We start from the raw sequence: 20584 nt of genomic DNA on the forward strand, positions 1-20584 counted from the left end.
TGCTTAATTGAAAAGCAAACTCGAATTTTCATTTCTCCTTCTTCACTGGCAACAGGAGGATGGGAAAGGAAACAGAAAAAGAAAGGGTCACCACTAAGCTTTCTAAGGTCTTTCCTTTTGATACTGTGACTTGTTTCGGTTATTTTTTCATTACTTATTTTCACTAAAATAGAAGGTCTCCAAAAAAGCATTTGCTTTGGTTAAAACCAAAATTAAATCTGACCTATCACTGAGGGGAAAAAAACAACTGGCTCTAAGGAAGACAAACTCTGTATAAGTATGCTTACATACTAAAGAGGGCATGTGCGAGTCAAAAATGCACTGACAGACGAGCATAGGTCAGATTTGTGGGAAAAAAAAAGGATTTTTAACAATCTTTCAGCCCTCTCTTTATTAGACCTTAATTAAATCAATGGGTCAAAGCAACAGAGGGAAAAAATGGTTCAGCTAGGGGACACTAATCAACCCTTTCGTGGACTGAAAGATATCTTAAGTGAGAATTAAGCTTTAAACCAACATCTGCCTCATGTAACACATAAACATAGACATTATTGCTTAAGAAAAAAGTATTTTTAGGACCTTCTCTTGAAAATAAAAATCATTTATAAAAAAAGATATTGCTAATAATCACTATCAGTGAGCATGCTTGAATGAGAATAACCAGGCAAGTCTTTTGGGTTTTGGTTGAACACCATCCTTACACATGTTGTTAATTTTAGAGAACCTAGTGCTGAACCAAGCACCAGCTTTTAAGTTGGTTGGTGCTGTTGGATTCAGATGATGATATGGCTCTGTTGACCATTAGACCTGTGAGTAGCAATTGAACTGTTAAGCAAGATTAATTGAAAGTCTGGACTTGCCTCTTTCTGGTCCCCAAAAATTTTGGCTGGAAAGCTGAACACTTGTGCAGATCAGGGTCACCTTGAATACATTTCTTCTATTCTCACCCTAAATGCAGACTCAGAATCCAGGAAGGTCCTGTTATGGCTCTACAAAAGACAAGATAGATTTTACCTTCTTGATCTATACTGAGATAGGAGATAATCTTACATCCTAAAGATGAAGTAGTAGTTTTTAATTAATCAGCAATGAACAAAGTCTGATCCCCAATATTTACCTATTAAGTAACATATAATACTTCAAATTAGCTTAAAATTGCAAACCTGCTGGTTCATACTGTTGGTCATGGTGGACTCTGTAATATAACTAAGGGAATTACTTTTTCTCTTACCTGAAAAGCATTTGGAGCCACATTCCACCTGCCATTTAGCCAAGGAGAGTGGTGATCTCTCCAAACACAATTGGCTCTGTGCAGTTTTCATGACAGGCTGCACCCAAGAAATACCACCAAGTTTCCATATAATATCTTGCCTTATTATAGTCATAATTATTCATCTCTACTGCTTAAACCACTGTTGCATGAGAAAGTAATATTTCCAAGGCACTGGGTGGAATACCTTTACTGGAAAACACGCTCTCAACAGGAAACCCAAGCACAGTGCTAGAGAGTTATCTTAAGCAGATTTAAATAATTAAATCCAAAATTCTCAAACCACTTGCTGTTTCAAATTTATTTCTTTAATAACAAGCTTGTTTCAGCAACACAGTGGATTAGGGTTTCATTTATTCAAAATTTAAGGTCTGTCCCACTCTGAGTGTTATTTTAAGTATTTAGGGGAATTTTTGTGCTTGTGAAAATGAAGAGATTGTTGCATTATAAATTCATTTCCTCTGTTATTGCCCAGGCCATGCACAGTGCAGCTGTGAAAGCGCCGTAAGAGCCCCAGCAGTGTCCTCAAGCTCAACCTAGTCGGCCGAGTCTTTGTTTTTGCACAAAGAGGAGCTGGCCCTTTCCTACATCGTCAGCTACAAGTACTTCCTAAACAGCGAAGCCGACACTGCATGGCCATACCAAACAAAGAGAAGGTGTTTAATGACGGCGATGACTGTCCACAGGGAAGGTGGGCCAGGAGCCAACAGCTGTTTTCTTGCAGGACTTGAAAGAGGGGTTGAGCCCAGTGCCCACAGCCTCGCACCGAGCAGCTTCTGCAGCAGGTGTCACCTCCTAAGGAAGGGCTCAGTGGCAGTTGCCATCCACACCAGCAATTTTACAAACAAGCAAGTTTCTTATGTGTTCTTCATCACCTCCAGGCATTCATATTCTTTTTAAGTACAGGAACATTAATTAGATTTTGACCACAGACCCTGGATTTGACTTACCCTGACAGGGTTTCCATTAGTGTAATCTGCAGGGGAATTCGCTGTTTTAACATCTGTGTGCCTAAGGCCTATCTCACATTTACTGCCGCTGCCTGAAAAGCCTCCCTTGTACGGCTGTGTGTTTCTTCATGCTCCCAATTTCACAGAAGTCATTTCAGCACCAAACGGTAATTAGCAAAGGGATGGGCCTCGGCTGACATGAATGCAATTTATTGTTTTCCACAAGGCCCTGAACCGAGCAAACAAAGAACACAGTCTTGCTGTCTGGCATTTTATTAACTTGTATTGTGTGACATACCTTACTGAAGGGAGATCTCCCAGTAAATGTAGCAGCAAGTAACCAGTAACATTCATGCTTTTGAAGAATATTAATTTTGGTTCAATTAGACAGGTTTTGTGGGACCTCAGCCTCTAAAATAGGACAGCCACTTTTATAATTATCTTCTGTAATAACTTTATCACCACCCGACTTTTTACATAAATGCAACCTTTCATCTTTAAAATGCCAACACTTCTTCAATTTTGGCAACCATACAGCATTGCTAATTATTTGCTCATTATGTGTGGTTAACTGATGAATCATTAATAAATGAATGAATGGCTAATATATTTTTATGGTAATTGGAGATATAACTGATTGCAGACTTCCTTTGCTTTTCAAAACTGCCCTGAATGAGCAGTAGCTGCTTAATTGTTTACAGATGATATTTATGCCACTGACAAGCTCTTCCCATTGCCATGGTTTATCAGAGTTGAGCCCTCCCTGTGCCCCATGGTGGGGCAACGCTCTCCCTTCCCCATGGTTGCAGCAGACAGGCAGGCACACACATTTCAGACAGGTTTCCCACCAGCTCCCCACAATGGCTGGGAGCAGGACTACTGCCACCACCACATTGACTGTCGGCATTTCCAAGGAATACCATACTGTGACATGGAAATGATACCTTTCTGCAATGTTCTTCTGCAGTCTGGGTGTCTGCAGTGAACACCAGAGATAGGGCAGGGAAATCAGGCTCTGCTGACATTTTGTTTTAACTCCATACCACACATTACAGTAAATGGCTTATACAACCTCTCTCTGCCAGTGCAGAGTTAATGAATTCAGAGATAATTGCAGGGTTGATTTCTTTCTTTCTTTCCTTCTTTCTTTCCTTTTTTCTAATAATCTATCTTTCCATAAATCATTCTTAGGGTACACAGTTCCAAAACACAGCATTTAAATCTTCTTGACAATTCAAATCAAAAAGAAAAGATAGTAAGATGACCAAACAAGGCTCTTTTAGCTATGCACACACATTCTGAAGATCAAGTTAAAAATGCAAAGGAGATTACCAATTCTTAATTATAATTATTTAACCAGGTGGGTAGTTTCTCTAATGAACATTTCTATGAAAACAGAATAACTAATGACGGTCTTAAAGAAGTCTTTGTCTTCCCATGTACTAATGATCACATTTATAAATATGCAGGAAGGCCCCCCTGTACATTGCTAATGATAAGTAATTAAGCACCAGGCGTCAAAAGCTATAGAAAAGGGTCAGGGTAATGCAAGAGAAAATTAAAAATGCAATAAAATAAGTTGTGGAGCAAAATTGAATTTCTGGCTTCTGCAGGCGTGGCTATAAAGAAATCTTTTCCCCCTTCTGTATAAACCACGGCTGCTGAGGGGTATCCAAACAAAATCTTCTAAGTACTTTCATTAGATTTTACTTGCCTCTGTGCTTGTACTCATATTAAAAACAAGTGAACCACCAGCCATTTAAAACAGACGCTATATTCAGTAAAGCTGCAGTTTCTCTCAATGTTTATGGGAAATCACTGTGGCTGAGGTTATGGCTATCACCAACCTCCTCAGAAGCATTTCAAAACTTCTGATGAAAGAAAACAGGGACGTGTTAAAAATGAAACCTGTTTTTGTGATTATTTTTTTAGTCCAGAGGTCAACACTCGAAGGGCCTGGATTTGATCCCTGGGAGGGTTGCCACCAAAGAGACTCAGACCCAAGAAGCACAGAGGGCTGGCTCAAGCCCACACCTTTAGTTCAGCTGCTGAACCCACACCACAGACCATCGCAAAGCATTTTAGAGGCAGTTTCCAAATGAAATTAAATGGACTGTCTTTGGTAGCAAAGACATGTTTGTTTCTCTAAATGAAAAGCCATTAAATTAGGTAATGCTGACACTCTTTCTTGGAGGCTCAGCGCAGGGCTGCAGGAGCACAGAAGTCCCTGTGCTCCTGTTGGCTGCTGCAGTGCTCCTCGCCGGCTTCCCTCTGGCACCCCATATCCACGGACCCTCTCCATGGCTAACCCCCTGTGCCAAAACCCCATTTGCTGCTGCTGTAGTTCAGGGTTCAATAAGACGACAGTGCAGGTCTGAGGGAAATAATGTACTATTATTTTTTTTCACTGAAAGCAGGATTAAACTTGTTTGTAAAATTCATGGTGATGAAATTCGTGGTGAGTAAAGAGTAGAGGGAGGGAGTGACAGAGTAAGTGGGACACAGATAAGCACCATCCCTCTACCAAGCACCTCACAAAATGGTGTTTTAGTAGCTGCTGCAGCCCTGCTGCACCACAGGGCCACAGTCTCCCTCAGCACAGTCCCACATGGGCAGAAACTTCACAAGACTTCTTGGCCTGATCTCAAATTTAACCAACATGTTAGATTAAAACACATGATCTTTGTATTTAGAGCTTGTGGACACCATGGCATTAACTGCAAATAATGCTGTGGCATTTCTTTCAGGTGAAACCAGTGACTCTCCTATACTTCTAGCCTTTCAGGACTTCTTTTTGAAAATTATCTTAATATTTGACTTCCAAACTGACCTTTCATTGCCTCACACTGGGTATTTCCACCACTGCCTTTAGCCCAGCCACGGCTCTGGCTCTCACACGAAGCACCCAGAGCGCACAAGCCCCAGCCAGGCCAGGCGACGCGCGCTGACAAGCCAGCGCGGTTTCCACTTTTATGGGCCGTGCAGCCAGCCTGCCTGTTTGAGCTGTTTCATTTTGTCTGCAGCCGAAAATCAAATAACCTGAAATAAAGCCGTGATGGTGAGCCGCTGCCGTGCAAGCGAGTGCGCTTGGCCCTGAGAGCGGGGTGTGTGCTGCTGAGTCGCAGAGGGCGGTCAAGCCCCGCCTGGGGTTGAGGCCCAAATCCACCCTCCAGAGGTAATGGCTCCTGCAAAATAGCTGGGGGGACACCTCTGAAGGAGACAGTCTCCGTGAATTCACGACTGTTCCCTCGGATTTGCGAGCCCAGGGCCGTGCTCACTCTCTGGGTGCAGTGCGGCCCTACATGGCTCCCCATGTCCCCGCGAGGGACAGCCCACACCACCACAGTGCTGCTGCCACGGCTGGGGTCCGAGGGAGAGGAGACGAGTGTCTGTGTTGCTGCTTGCAACTGCTAAAATACAAGAGGGATAGGAAAAGCAGGTATTGAGTTACAGTTATCTTCAATTAAAAAAACGTTTATCTTTGAAAATGCGTATCTGTTACTGACAAGCTCTGAAAACCACCGCTCCAAGCCTGTCAGTAAAACCAAACGTTAAATGGAAAATATTTGCCAGGATTTAAAATTAGACCTACACATTACTTACAGATGTTTCAATGAAAAACACTTGAAACTCAACCACATAGAGTAATAAACCTCACAATGGTGTATTTTTTTTATCCTCCAAGTTAATTTTTATTATATAAGTAGCCATACGAAGAAGCCATTGCATACTGCTTAAATTAAATGTGGAGGAATGAAATCAGCAGTATCCCTTTACAGCATATGGTCCAGCAAATCAAATTATAAAGCTTTCCACATCTCATTAACTGCAATGAGTACAGTGAGATTTCTAATAAGTCACTTCTTTTTCATGTGAGAGGTGAGCAGTGACTTATTGTAACTATTCTCACAGGATGACCCTTGTGCTGAAATTAAGAACTAATCTAAAATGGGAAAGGTCATTTGGTCAAGTCTGATCATAACATTTCCTCGTTATTGTTTTAGTTGGCATTGAAGCACATGCTTTCCCAGTGCACCAGCTGAAAAATGCCTTTGATAATTTCACTGACAGCGAGTAACCCACACACTGCCATTTAATGAGTTTGGGCTGGATTAGCTGACAATAAAGAATACAGTATAAATGCTTTTATAGAATGAATTTTTCAGCGGGAAAATTTCATACAGGCGTACATAACTAATTTATTTGCATTTACCACTGAGATATCTGGCAAAAACTTCTAGTCCCCATTTAGACAGCAGGCTCACCAATCTCAGCCTCCCCTTGGAAGGAACCTGCTCCAGGCTCCCCACTCATGGCCCACCTGTAGCCATGGCTTCGGTTGCAGGGGGCATGCCAAGGAGAGAACCGCATTCAAACCCTCACTTCCTCCTCCGCACAGAAAATCAAATCATCATACAATTGCTCATCATGTGGCTTTGCTTTATGTGGATTCCTGATTTAGTGGCAGATCTGATTCAGGAACTGAAGCATTCCTGGCTCCCTGTCCCAGGCTCAAATCTCTAACCTGAATCCAATCTCTCTTCCGCCATCAGCCTGAAATTGTTTGCTAGAGGATATGTCGACCATAAAAATACAGCACAGCGCACAATGAGAGAAACATCTCAAGACAGTGGAAAAGAGAAAGCTCAGCCAGGCCAGCTGAAACACTTGGGAGGAAAATCAACAGGCTGTTTTTAGCAATTACAAAGTTGTTGGCTGATCTGATGTAGCTGGGCAGGAAATTCCATAGTTTTTGGAAACCATTGACAAAAATGTTCTGGCACTCCCATTCTCCATTTTATACTTCAAGAAGAGTTAATGCACTGTGCCCAAGAAGTTCAGCATGCAAAGGAAAATGGGAGAAAGCTTTTCAAATAAATATGGAGATGCATTGTCTTCCACAGTAGAAGAAAAATACTGTGACTTACTTGAAACCTCTTGACATACCACTCTAATGACTGGGCAGCAGTGTGAATGTGATCATTCCTGCCAGAACGTTTCACTTGATTATTAACCTCACGGAAAATTCTGGAGGACTGTAAACCAGTCCTCAAAGGATGGATTTCTTATTTGGTCTAAAAACACTACCTTACTTTTGCGCAGCCACTACTGAGAAGTCTGAAACCTAGCTACTGTTTAGATTAATTTAATTCCCCCTTAATGTTCATTAAATACTGAGTTGTTGGTTTAGGGCATCTCAAGATGAGTTGTTAGAGCTAATTTTTGGAGAAAGTAGTATGCGAGTGCAAAACCCAGTGTGAAGGCGATGTTTTTGTCATTTGCTTAGAGCTATTTTAAGCATCTAGCATTGAATCAGTTCAGAAGCCCTGAGGTCCTCAGGCCCATGAGTGGGGACCAGCAGGCACCTGCACCTACCTCAGGCCTCAGGAAGAGGAGGAAAAGGGCTCCAAGCACCTCCATCAGATGGCAGTCAGCCTTGGGCTTGCCGTGAGCAGAGGTGAAGCCTGGGATCAGTGGCAGCGAGGAGGAGGAGAGGGAGGATGGGCACCATGAGGCTGTCCAGTCCCACTGCCCCACAGCCACACTGTGGGGCACCAGCTCCACTGTCAGCCTGTGCTTCCCACATCCCCTCTGCAATAGTCATGCCTGCTCTCACCCTGCTTTCCAAAACTTTTGGTGCGTTAGGTGGTGGTTCTTTCAGTTGCATATGAAAATTCAGGGAGTTAAAAACACAAGTTGGAATGGTGACACTCAGACTGCAGAATGCTTAAAATAACAATTTTTTTTGGCAAACATGGACAACTCTCACATCTCACTAGAATTAACTTTTGACCTCCAGACCTCAGAGAGTCAGAGTTTCAAAAAATGCAGCTTTGCACAATGTGCACTGAATTACTGCAGTTCTCATGTGCATACAATTGGGTAATTATGTATGCAAAAGTTTAAATTAAGGCCAGAACAGACAATATACTTTAAAACAATCTGAGTTGTTTTGCTGCAGTGAGTTAAGCTAAATGCAACAAAGGATTTACCAAATAAAAGCTCTGCCTCTTCCTTTGTGCAATGACTACATTGTCCAAAGTACAGTCCTTCGGCACCCCAGTTATACACCACTGCCTTTAGCATCTGCTGAAGATCCACTGCAGGAGGACAGTGCATGATGGCACAGTTGCAGGGCCTTCAGTGAAAAAGGATCTCATTTAAGAAGGCATTTGCAACTCTCCACTGAATTCACCTGATGCTCTTGACTGTGCTTAGTTACTACATTTATCTAACCACATATTGACATCCTGGGTATATGGGAAAAAACTGGGAAAAGCCAAAGTGATGATACACTTCAGCACAGCACCTAGCAGCTGTTCCAGAGGGACTAATTTCCAAAACATGGGGTGAGCCCTTACTAAACTTGTAATTCCTACTTTGAGAGCTGGTCTGCATGAAGGTTCAGGGTATATGATGCAGACATGAGGTCACCCTGCCAGGCTCATTAGAGCCACAATTAAGCAAAGCTATCACTTTCCAAACACCAAATGTGGGCAATTGCTATCAGCATTTCCATGCATGTTTTACTTTAAATAGTTGCTAGTTGCTCATCCTTCCCGTAGCTGAAAATTACCTCCATACCTAAATGCATACACTTGTTATGTGCCTGCATATATTTATTTTAAAATAGTTTATGCATATATAACACAGAGACACAAAAGTTCTCCAATGCTTGCTCCTGGAGGGGTAGTAACACAGAAATATTTAAGATGATTCAACAGTGGACGGCTCAGCAGATGTCTCCAGCATGGTGCAACACATTAACGTCTGCTGACTCATCATCCGAGTTAATTCGTGCCTGGCTCATGTTCCCGTCATCTCAGCAGCAATTTAGTACTTGGTGAATTTTCTCTCATCAGGAGTAAATGTTATCACAGACTTGTGATTATGTGCTATTTGAAACTGGTAGAGCTAAAGCCATGTGTGATAATAAAAGGTAATTGTTTACCTTTGAAGTTGATATCTGTGGCCTTCGCTGCACTCCGCAGGAAATTGGGCCAGTCCATGACTGCTTGGGCAGGCAGGCTGTGTCTGACACCCCTCTCCAGGGCGTGAAAACGAGGAGGGCGCACGTGCAAAAGCTGAAACAAGCTAGTGGCACTTTTATAGACTTATTTTCCCCTACTGACCAAAGCTGAACACAATAAAGAATTCAGTAAAGGAGAGGTTCCTCTTCTATTTAATGTAATGACATTGCTGGCCGAAGTGGAGTAAGTGAATTTTCTGCCAGTGGAAGAATGAGCAATGCAATACCACCTGCGTACCCACAAGCACACCTAGGCACAGATATAAGTGTCACAGACACAAGGGTAGGTAGGGGACTGTGTCAGCATGGGGGTGCCCAGTGGCTTGAGCCCAGCCCTCAGCCTGCAGCACTGCCCTCCTCGCAGGGCCCAGCCACACTTGGTCTGCGAGCAACACCTGAACACCCAAGGCTGTGGTTTCCTATGTGTACAGCCACCACGTCCTGGGACACAGCACAGCCATCATCACCTCCTTGTCTGGGGCTGGAGGCACGTCAGCCAAGGGATATCTCACAGGAGACAGTATTTTGGGTGCTTCAAGGTGAATTTTTCCTTCAGTAGGCAGAAGCTGTGGTGCAATTTCATGTCATCCTTAGGAAGAAGCACCATTAGTGCCCAAACCTGGCTCTCCAGTGACTGGCCTGGCTGCAGGCAGACACAAACTGCATCTACCATGAACTCCCTGATCTAAGGAACAGAGAAAAGTGTAAATCAGAAATACCAGTTGAAGGGATTTAGTGTTTGTAACATACGCTATTAACATGCTGTTAGCTTTCACATCTCATTTTCAGGAGATTATAACTATTCCTAGCTGAAATGGCCAGGGAGATGAAGAGGTCTCAATATCTTTGCCTGCTTTTCCTTATTTCGACTTATCCTCCCAAACAATCCACATTGGAATTCATAAACAAAGACATATGTACATTTGGAGCATGTTCAGATCAATTATCCCACGTAATTTTTTTTGGAACTGGGAAGAAGGTATATTGCCTAAACGCTAATGCCTATGGATCTTTAATATTAATGTGATGCTCAAGAGATAATTACTTCTCATGAACCGGAATAAGTCTGGCCAAAAAGGTTGAACACATCCAAAATTCAGCTGATTTCAGTGCAGCTAATTCTAGTCGAGTTTTTTTTCTCCGCTGCTGGACACACTGCCAGATGTAATAGAAATAAACCCCATTGAAACTGGCTGAGGATACGTATCATATTCTGATTGGTAACAGATTTGCAGATTATTGGACAGGGGAGGAGAATTTACTAAAAAACAAAAGTCAGTTAAAATACCATCATGGTTCAAGCATAACCCCTCCATGAAGTAAGAGTCTTTCTCAAGAGGAATCCTCAGATGGAAACATACCTTCTGCCCTGGCACAGGATCCCAGAAGGAAGCGAGAGGAAACCATTTACTGTAACCCTGCCCATGGCTGAACACAAGAAAACTCTGGCGCCAGCAGGACTTCTGGAAAAAGAAGAAAAGATTAGGTTTGGATTGAACTAAAACCTAGGAGTGTCAGACCTGTGGTGGTATGCTTAGTGGGTAACCTATAGGGAAGAGCAAGGTTCAAAGCCAGAGTGGATAAAAGCTGCCTCCATCACTTTACAGAGGGAAAAGCACCTTGGTCTCTTGTGTCAAGGCATGGGAAGGGGACAGCCCTCATGTACCTGTCCTGCAAAGCAACACTGAGCCCAGCTGCCACAAGCATAGCAAGTTAATTCTGCAGCCCAGTGAACTGCTCCTCGCCATGGGACTGCCTTCCAGAAAGCTGCCCAAAACAGGGCTGGTGAGTGTGGAAAGCAGTTCCTGGGCAGCCCAGCTCTGCTCTGGCTCCTCCGTCCTGCTGCAGATGAGTCATATAGAGAGCCGGAAAGGAAATAAATGCAAACACATGGCAGTCAAAATGGCTTTCACAGAAAAGAAAACATTGGGCTGGAGCTGCTGTGCGTGTGCAGCACAGAGCTGGTCCTTGTGGGATGGGCACCTCTCAGCGTGCAGCTTCGTGAAGCCGTTTGCCATGGCACAGGCAGCTACCAATGTTTCCTGACTTGCTAAAGTTGTTTGCCAAGGTCAGGCTAAATATATAATTTCTTCAGAGTTGGGTTTTAAATGTTTAATTTCCATGGTTCTGTTTGATATAAAAAAAGCTAGAAGAGGGGAAAAAGGGGTGGTAGAGCAAAGGAAAAAACCAGCAACCCTGGATACAGCAGGTAACCAATCCCCACGATGGTAGCCAGTGCCCCACCAATGCCCCACCATCTCACTACTTCTAGTATTAAATGCAAATATACACTTAAACATACAGATTACACATTCAAATCTGGAAATATCATATATTTATCCCATGCCACTTTTATTTCACTTCCTCATAAAAGGACTGTTTAATGGTTTTTAATTGCACTATCATGTTCTCACCTTTCCATAGCACATCCCTGCAAAGGAAGGCAGTAGGTGGCAGATAAACTGTTGTGTAGCAGATCCCTGCTACAGGACCCCTTTCCTTTGCTTTGGAAGAAGGCTTTCAGCTGGGCCTGGTCTTGCTTCTCCTCAAGAGCTACACCTGTTGCTGTTCTTGCTGAGCTTTCTGCTCTGACAGGAATGTAAAAGCACCTGTGGAACATCCCCGTTAATTTTTATTTTGGTGGTCTGACAACATCTTTTCAATAAATTAAGGGGAAAAGACAACTACATTTTCAAGAAAATTTCTCAAAATTTGATGAGATAATGGAAAAAAAAAAGTACTCTCCTGGCAAATTTCCTCTACTCCTCCACCCAGAATGATGTGACTTTTTAGAAACCATGTGCCAGTACTGCAGCTTCCTAAAAAGTTTATCTCTAAGCAAGGTCAACATAATGATTTTTACCAGACACCCCTACCAACGCATCTGAACCTTGCCACGTGTTCTTGGGCATTGTTCCTTTTACCATCTGGGAAGACCTTTCCACAAAAAAAGATGATGCCCTGTTTTAATAACACAATGTGTCTCCAAAGTCAAAGAAAACATTTATCATTAAAGATGCTCACATAGCAGGGCCATGACTTTTTAAATGCCTAAGTCACAAAATAATTCAACCCACTAATATTAATACTTCAAAATTGAGAGGAATTCAGTACTTATTGTCAGAAATACTTTTCATATGTATATCATGGATATCAGCTTATTTTATCATCTTATTTTATGATGAATACACACATACATGTCAGGTGTGAAGGCATGAAGAGAACAGCCAGCCACAGTGTATTTTGTTAGCAGAAGGCAAGATGCTCCACTCAGCTTTTGCATAACTATCTAGCCATGATTTTAAGTATTCAATTCTACTTGTATGACTTCTTAAAATTCCCTGCAATATAATTATACTGATGGGAATGCAGAAAGATAATTGGTTTTAGAGAAAAGTTTCTCTTTTGTTTCACATTCATCTGGCTTCCATAAATAGAACAGGAGACCTTGAACAGCAGCAATGTGCATCCATGTGTCTCTAGCTATTTATTTACAAAGCTAGACCCTGACAAATGTAATTTGTTCAATAAAATTAAAAAGTATGCACAATGTTCATTTAGACAAAGAGGCTTGAAAAGGAACATCATTGGGAGTGTGTGTCATCACTGGAAGTGATCAGCTGATTCCTGAAGAATTGGCAGGTGCTCTTCTTTTGGAAACCAGCAGAGGTAGTCCTTAGGAGAGGGAAAAAGTGAGCTAGGAATCAGAGCAGTTCTTTATTCAGACAATAATTATACAAATTAGATCCATGAAAGCCAGAGAATGACTGTGCCTTGAACCCTGTCTGTGTGCATAGAACAATGGAGAAATTAATAATTAAATCTATTACATATGCTCACAGCACAAAAGATACTTCACTAGCTCAAACAATTCTGCATTTTCATTTGAATAAAGCTTTCACACATTTTTTCTCATTATATATGTATTATATTTTAAATTTAACAGCTTATTTTGTTGCCTTTATGTCTTGAATTAATAAGGCCACACTTTAATGCACTAATGTTGAATAGCATTAGAATGCTTTACAGTCATTACTTGGGGGGGGGAAAATCCCTAGTTTCCCAGTGGTGAAATCAATTTGCCCATAACTTCCTGTCTCTCATAACCTCTGCTAGCATAGCTTGAAACTTTGTGCTGCTTTTCGTACCAAAAGACTTGTTTATATGTTCTGGCTGTGGCTGGGGCAGGATCTGAAGGTAACACTATTCTGTTAAGTTTGCACAAACAGTTCAGGAACAGACTGAAATCTTTTCAGCCAGTTAAAGCAATTAGCAGCCAGATACACCAACCTAATGCTATTTCCTTTGTAAGAAATAATTTAGCCTCAGAAACACAGATGGCTCAGTGAGTTCTGACCCAGAATTATTTTCCTTTGGCCGGGCGGGGGACGCAGTATCCGCGCATGCGGCGCGCAGATACTGGGCTTGGAGCACCAGCCGACTTCGCCCCTTCCCAGCTGGGAAAAAGGACCGGCTGCAGCATCTGAATGCCGAGGGTGGAGGGAAGAGGAGATGGGGGAGAGAAACCACTGAGAGACTTCAGATGTAAAAATTACTGAGAGTTCCTCCAAAGTCCTCTTCCTAGATGGAGGCCAACTCTGGGCCCTCACTGCCTGCAGCCCACGCAGGCCCTCCGACGGCTGCCAAGTCAAATAACGCTAATTGCATTACAGATTGCAAGCAGAATTCGCTGTTCTTTTCAGCTAAACCCAAGACTTTCTATTTTGTTTGGGGAATTCAAGAGGCGTGCATATTCCTACCACCAGCCGGGATATGGGGTTAGGAAAGGGGTGGCAATTGCTCACTCAGAGACCAGAAGCAGATCTGTAAACGTGAGAAACCAGAGGGGATAACTGAAGGAGCAGGCCAGAGACTGAGAGCTGTGGATACAGCCGCCTGGGAGGGGCTGGCTGCCCCTCATACATGCTGGGCAGTGCAGCCCCATGGAGGTGGCTCAGCCCTGGCCCAGCATCAGGACTGGTGCTGCTGTGGCTCACCACAGGTGCCTGCAAACCTCCTGCTCCCCAACATGGGGCACCCACACCCATGCTCCCTGTCCCACTATGGGAGGCACCAAGGGGGGGGTCATCCTGTGGCAGACAGACACTGAGCCACAACACCTCCCAGCACACAGGGGAGTGATTTTGAGCATCACAGCATAACATTTCCCCCCATTCCCCCATACCTTTTGGAGTAAATCTAAAAATGTTTAAAACTTCTGTAGGAAAACCAGATGCCATATTTAACTTATAAACTTTACATCATCCTATTATTTCCCCCTATAATACAGAAACACACATATGTGTCCTGTGTCTTTTTGCTTAGTTGCACATGTCACATTCAAAATCTCTAACACTACCCAGTCTTGAAGTATTTTGCAATTATTAGGATGGCTCCCGTTGTCTGGCAGCTCCAAGGAGAAATGAACTCCAATTTTTGGAGCAAACAGAAATTCTGACAAACCCTCCCATCAGTCATTTAATATGGGAAGACTCTAGTCCTCTTGAAAACCTCTGCAGGATTGCTCACCCCACTCCATCAGCTGCAATGTAATACACATTTCGCACTGCAGCATCCCTTTCAGTGGCATTTCAGCTGAACAGAGATGTTAGACTGTCACGCTTATTTAAGCAGAAGGGTTATCACTGTTCCTTCATACAACACTATATAGCTCAAAGGTGCAATAAGAAGCCCAGAAATATGCCAAAAAGGTTTGTGAAAATAAACAACGTCAATTTTCTCCTTTAAGTATCATCATGACAAATTCACCAGGAGGCTGGAGAGATAAAATGCAGCACTTTAAATACCTAAACTAATCAATAGAGAGAGCCGAGCATGCAATCCATTTTCTGAGAAGGACAACCTTTTAAGGTTAATTTTTCATTCATATAAATACAATGCCAGGGTCATTATTTAACTTAAAGTAGCCCCTTCATTAAACTATAATAATTAGGCTCAATTTAGCACTAAAATTAGCCACCAAAAAAGCCACCTTACTGCAAATGAGGGCCAAGCCTGGGAAGGCAAAATGAGGGCCGTCCTGGGGGCGGCGGGAGCTGCCGCCGGTGCCCGCCGGGGCTGAAGGGGCGGCCGCGGGGCTGAGGGGCGGCCTGGCCGCTCCTCGTGCGCCATCTCGTGGCGGCTCGGCCCGCTCCGCAGGCGGTGCGCCCGGCCCGGGCCCTCACGGCCCCGCCGCCCCGCCGCGAAGTGCGCTCTGTGCAGGGCTAAAGCCGCTAAAGAAACGACCAACACTGGGCTGTTCGTTTCCTTAGCGCTTCGGTCTGCCCCCAGGAGCGAAGGGTAGAGGGAAGGGTAGAAGGTAGCAGGGCAGGGCACGGGCGCGGGGCAGGAGCAGGGAGAGTGTCCCTGCCGAGTCCCCCAGCCCCGTGGCTGCCTCTCGCCAGTGGTCCGTACAATAACAGAATCTTCAAAGTTGGAAAAGACCTCTAAGATCATCCAACCAGTAGCCTAACACTGCCAGAGCCACCACTCAACCCTATCCTCAAGTGTCACATCTACACGTGCCACATAATATTTCCAGGGATGGTGATTCCATCACTTCAAAGCCTGACCAAGGCTGAACTCTCCAGCTAATGGTTTATCTGCCCCCAGATCCAGCTCGGAACACCATCCGATTGAAGACGAGGCCCTTTGGTGACAGAGTGATAAAAAGCACAAATGATCTTTCTGATTACCAGCCATGTCACTGCAACTGTGCAACTGCCACCTCCTAACAAGGGCAAGGGGACAGCGAGCAGCCCCCACGCAGCCCCAGTGCTGGCAGCACCTGGTGTCCACAGCCTCCGCTTCCCATACCTGCCGAGATCCCACAGCAGCTCAGCATGGGCAGAGGTCCTGCCACTGCCCTGGCCTTGGGCAGCCAGCTCTAATTCCCTGTTTGCAGAGCGGGGTTTGAGCGGGCGAGGCCAGGGCCTTGTCTCACTCAAGACACCGTACTACAGGGCCCTCTGGCAGCAGAAGACTTCAGTCATTTGTTGGCCAGATCATTCCATATGTTAGTGCCAAGAAAAAAACTTCCGGTCTGACTTTGGGGAAGCCACTGGATCTTGCCATGCCTCAGTTGTCTTCTTTATAAACCAGAGCTGAGTACTTTTTTTAACTGTATAATAGCACTGTAAAAATTCAGTGCTGTTTCCATTCTCTCATCTCTGAATATCCCTCCTTTTGTAACGCATTATCTAATTTCTGTCCCCTAATGGACTCAACTGCTACTCCATCACCCTTCTGTGGTGGTGCATGACACCTTCAAATATTGCTAAGAGAAGAAAACAAAGTGTCTGTGACTAAAGAAAGAAGCTTTTTGCAAACCCTTCCCTCAAACATTGTCCACTCTGTCCAAGTGACACTGGGGAGCACCACCTTCACCCTCTGCTGAGGTAGAGCACCCAAATGGGTACAGATACAACCATCCCCCCAGTCCTGGGACAGACATTGCTCTGGCAGCCACTGGCCCACCACTCTGTCGGTGTTCATGCACAGTCAACTTCACAAGAAGGAAAAGGATTAGCAGCACTTCTGGTCAAAGCAAAGGAGATAGCACGAGTTCAAAATTACTTTCCCGCGGCCACACAGGAAATCTGCAGGGAGATGAAGGGTATGACCGGAGACTTGTGACCATGGCTCATGCTGGGCACAGCAAGGGGCCACCACATCAGCAGTGGTGGAAGGGTGCACGCACACGCTTCTGAGCTATGGAGTGAGCTTAATGCCTTTCCTTGGCATAACCCATCAGCAACGTGGTTGGCACTGGCCTAAAACGTGAATTAAAAGTAAACTCTCTCTCAGCACTTACATTGGATTTCTTTGCTTTGGGCTTTGTTTCTCATAAGCAGAGCATTAATTAAATCTAGAAAATAAATTCTTATGTCTATTTATGTAAAAAATCTCCACCTTTTGAGGGTCTTTTGCCTTCCATAAGAGTCATCTGCAACATGCAGCCACAGAGGGTCTGTCGCCTGTGTCTGCTGAGAGTTGGTGGCAGCCAGTTCCAGGCAGGAACTGACTTCACTGGTTTCCTGAAGGTAAGTGTATTAGCACAGATCCCTGCCTGAGAAGATGGAGAAGTCAGGGCAAACACAGAAGACACATGACACCTACAACAAGGAGGCCAAAGGAGGTAGCAGAGCTGTGAGACTCTGCTGGGTTGGCAAGGATGGGATTGCTCGGAAGCGAGTGCAATGGTAGAGTGCTCCTGGTGAGCACCACAGATGTCACATGCCCTGGACATAAAGATTCTTCTATCCCCATAAAAAGGGGAAAACTTATTTTGAAGGTGAGGGGGAGGGGGGCAAAGAGATGTAGAAACAAACAGGTTCAAATAAAGTTTTATGAGGAGAGCTGGAGTGCACTCAGCCTGTAAAACAGCCCATGGTACTGTCAGGTCACCACTGGGCAAAGGTACCTCACAGTGGTGTATAATCAGGTTTTATGAGAGGGATACCACTGTCAACAAGTGATTGAATAGCTTTTTGCATGATGGACCTTGCCAGGGATCAGCAAAGGGAAAGACAGAGATGGCCATTTACCTTGACATGCTTCTTCCACACAAGCCAAACTAATTGCACACGTCAAAAGGAAAAGGCAATGCATGGCTTTCATCCGTTCCTGATAACGATCAGATAGGGCTCTTCCTGTCTTCTCCAGCAGCCTTTCCTCCAGCATAGCATGCAGAGGAGGAAGAAAATACAGCTTTGAAGGTCAGGTAATGGCCTAATTAAAGCAGAATTCCAACTCGAATGCTGTGGCCCTGCCCTTTTAAAGCACAGCACTGGGTCAGGCTGTCAGTTGTGGTTTAGTGCACTGGTGCTGTTAGCACACCCCTAGCAATATGCTCTTTGGCTTAACGTGGGTCATTTGACAAGGGGGTTTTTAAATAATTGCAGCAAGTGCAAAGAGATGTGTTAATTTTAAAGCAGTTATTGCCCTGTGAAGGTTGCCTGCCCCCAGCCCTGCTGGAGACGGGGACAGTGTTCAGAGGTCGTGAGAGCAGGTCTCCCCTACAAAACCCAAAGCACAGAGTGGGTGGTCAGGGATGGGGAGAACAGTACAATGGCCTTTGCAGCAATGTTCAGTCAGAGTTTAAATCTGTTACTTGCCCAGAGTCCCAAAAAAGCGTGCAGTGGTCCTGTGGGTACGGAAAGCCCTGGGAGCATCGCTCTCTAAAGCAGATGTGATGTTACAGCCCTGAGCTTGCACAGGCATGTATTTATGGCCCAATAGTATTTGTTTGGAGAGTAGGGGAAGGGAATACTCCTTTAGACAGCATTAGTGCATTGGAAGGGCACAGGTTCTCTTAGTTTTTAGTTATACACAGGCTTGAATGTATTGCAAAAAAATGAAGTTTTTTTGGCATAATCTCAGTCCAATATCCTCATGCTTTCATTTTGGATGACTAGTCCTTGTTAGGGCAGAGGAAGATGCTTGCTTTATTTTTCAAAATGAAGTAAAATAACCTTTTTTTACTCTGTTAAATATAATAGAGTTTGGGCAAGAGAGATGTTGGTTTGGGAACACAAGTGCACAAGTTCTAATACAATGCTTTCTGTGTCTCCTCAGTTCTTCCTACCAGCTGCATACATCACCACAAGGCTATCTGAAGCATTCACTAGACAGGACTCTCAAACACCACTATTCCCAATAGTTACAGATGTCCAAAAGGATCAGATCACTTTCTCTGATCTTATTCTCCTTGTTTTTTAAAGTGTTTAATATAGTGGACAAACAAAGAAGGTAATTGTGGCATTTCTCTTCTCTAATCACACAAAACCTCAGAAGCAAGAATCAGACTTTGGGGGAGAAAAGCAGGCACAATTGCTGCACTGTAATCCCCTGACGCTGCCAGCACAGACAGCTGTTCCTGTTCCAACTCTTTTCCAAATGAGTCAAAGGAGTTAGTTTCAACTTTTAAAAAGTTGTTGTATGTTGCTTTATTTCCCACTTCGGGGGCTAGGATTCATTCTAGAGTCCCAGATAACATCATCTTGTTCCTTGATATGGGCAAAACCAACAAGTTTGAGGGACTCATAACTCATGATGAGTGCTGCAAATACAGAGCTCCCCTCATACCAGCGCCTGTTCTTTGATCCCTTACAGTGCCTGAAACATGTACAAAAATTAAATTCCATATTAAGTCATAAATTATTATTTTATTATACTAAAATGGTAGAAGGTAGCACACATTAGTGGTGAACATTAGTCATGCCAAGGTAGAAAGTCATATGGGAAGCAGATTAGCAAAGAGATGTAGGAGGAGCCTGTGCAGGGCTCAGGAGGTCTCACTTGAATTCCTGGCTCCTCCACAATATTCTTGCATAGCTGTAGGCAATTCACCTATACCAACACCCCTGCTATATTTGTAGGCACCATAGTCTTGGCATAGGAATGTAATGAAAAGCCCAATCTTGCTGTTATCTCAGCATGGATCAGTATCAAAACATCTCAGCAGGCAGACCCCACCAGGTCAAGGCCTTGTTTCTCAGGACAGATAAATGCCACCAGTGTTTCAGAGCCTTACTTCTGACACAGGACAACAGTACCAGATTTTCTAATAAAAATACTAGAAAGGATAAAGGCACTGTGTTCAATACTATCCAGTAATAGTCAGGTATTATGGCAGCCACATGCCAATACTGCTTACCAGCACAGGCTTCCTTTTGATCTGCAGCACTATTGGTTTATGTGCCAATAAAAATATTTATGTGTAATAATACTAACATAGCTCTTTCTCTAATTGACCTACAAAGAACAAGCATTTATACTGCTCCCAAAGAGGAAAAGAAAGCTCTTACCTGATGGAGAGACTTTTCTCTACTGGATAGATGATGATGACAACAGGTGCCCAGAGATGAGTAGAAAGGCGAGACGAGCAAGATGCAGCAATTCTCCTCTGGCATCTACGTTTGTCTACTTGCTTTGCACGTGCAGGGTGAAACATCTGTCTCTGATGAATAACTGTGGGGAAGTTACTTAAACTTCTCAGTTATACTCTGTGTCATCTGAGAGACTGGAAAATCATCATTCCTAAAACCAGACACCAATATTCCACAACTAACCTTTCTCCTGCCTTTTAATAGGCAAGTCTTCACCCAGCAGCCAGTTCTGCCCATTACCTGGATATTTTTCACAGAAATTCGAGACATGAACAAATACTGCTAATAAATCTCATTATTTGATGCATTTATAGAAAGCTGATGCATCAGCAGTTGAAGCCTAGAAAAGAATCTGCAGCAGCCTAAGAAACACTCCTAGCTGAAGGGATGTTCAGAGAGCAGAATTCTATCAATTTTGAAGTGATGTGGGTGAGGATGATTTGCC

The 20584-nt window shown here is 43.8% G+C and overlaps 1 long non-coding RNA gene across 1 annotated transcript; it reads right to left on the reverse strand.

Moving 5' to 3' along the window:
* Positions 1-714: 714 nt before the first annotated feature.
* Positions 715-15353, reverse strand: LOC108639574. Its single transcript, XR_001920589.2, has 3 exons — positions 15248-15353; positions 10612-10713; positions 715-989 (listed from the first exon to the last, which is right to left on the reverse strand). It is a non-coding gene; the product is annotated as an uncharacterized LOC108639574 (long non-coding RNA).
* Positions 15354-20584: the final 5231 nt, after the last annotated feature.

This window comes from Manacus vitellinus, unplaced genomic scaffold, assembly GCF_001715985.3.
Source record: "Manacus vitellinus isolate BGI_N305 unplaced genomic scaffold, ASM171598v3 scaffold_21_pilon, whole genome shotgun sequence".
Classification (NCBI taxonomy): Eukaryota; Metazoa; Chordata; class Aves; order Passeriformes; family Pipridae; genus Manacus; species Manacus vitellinus.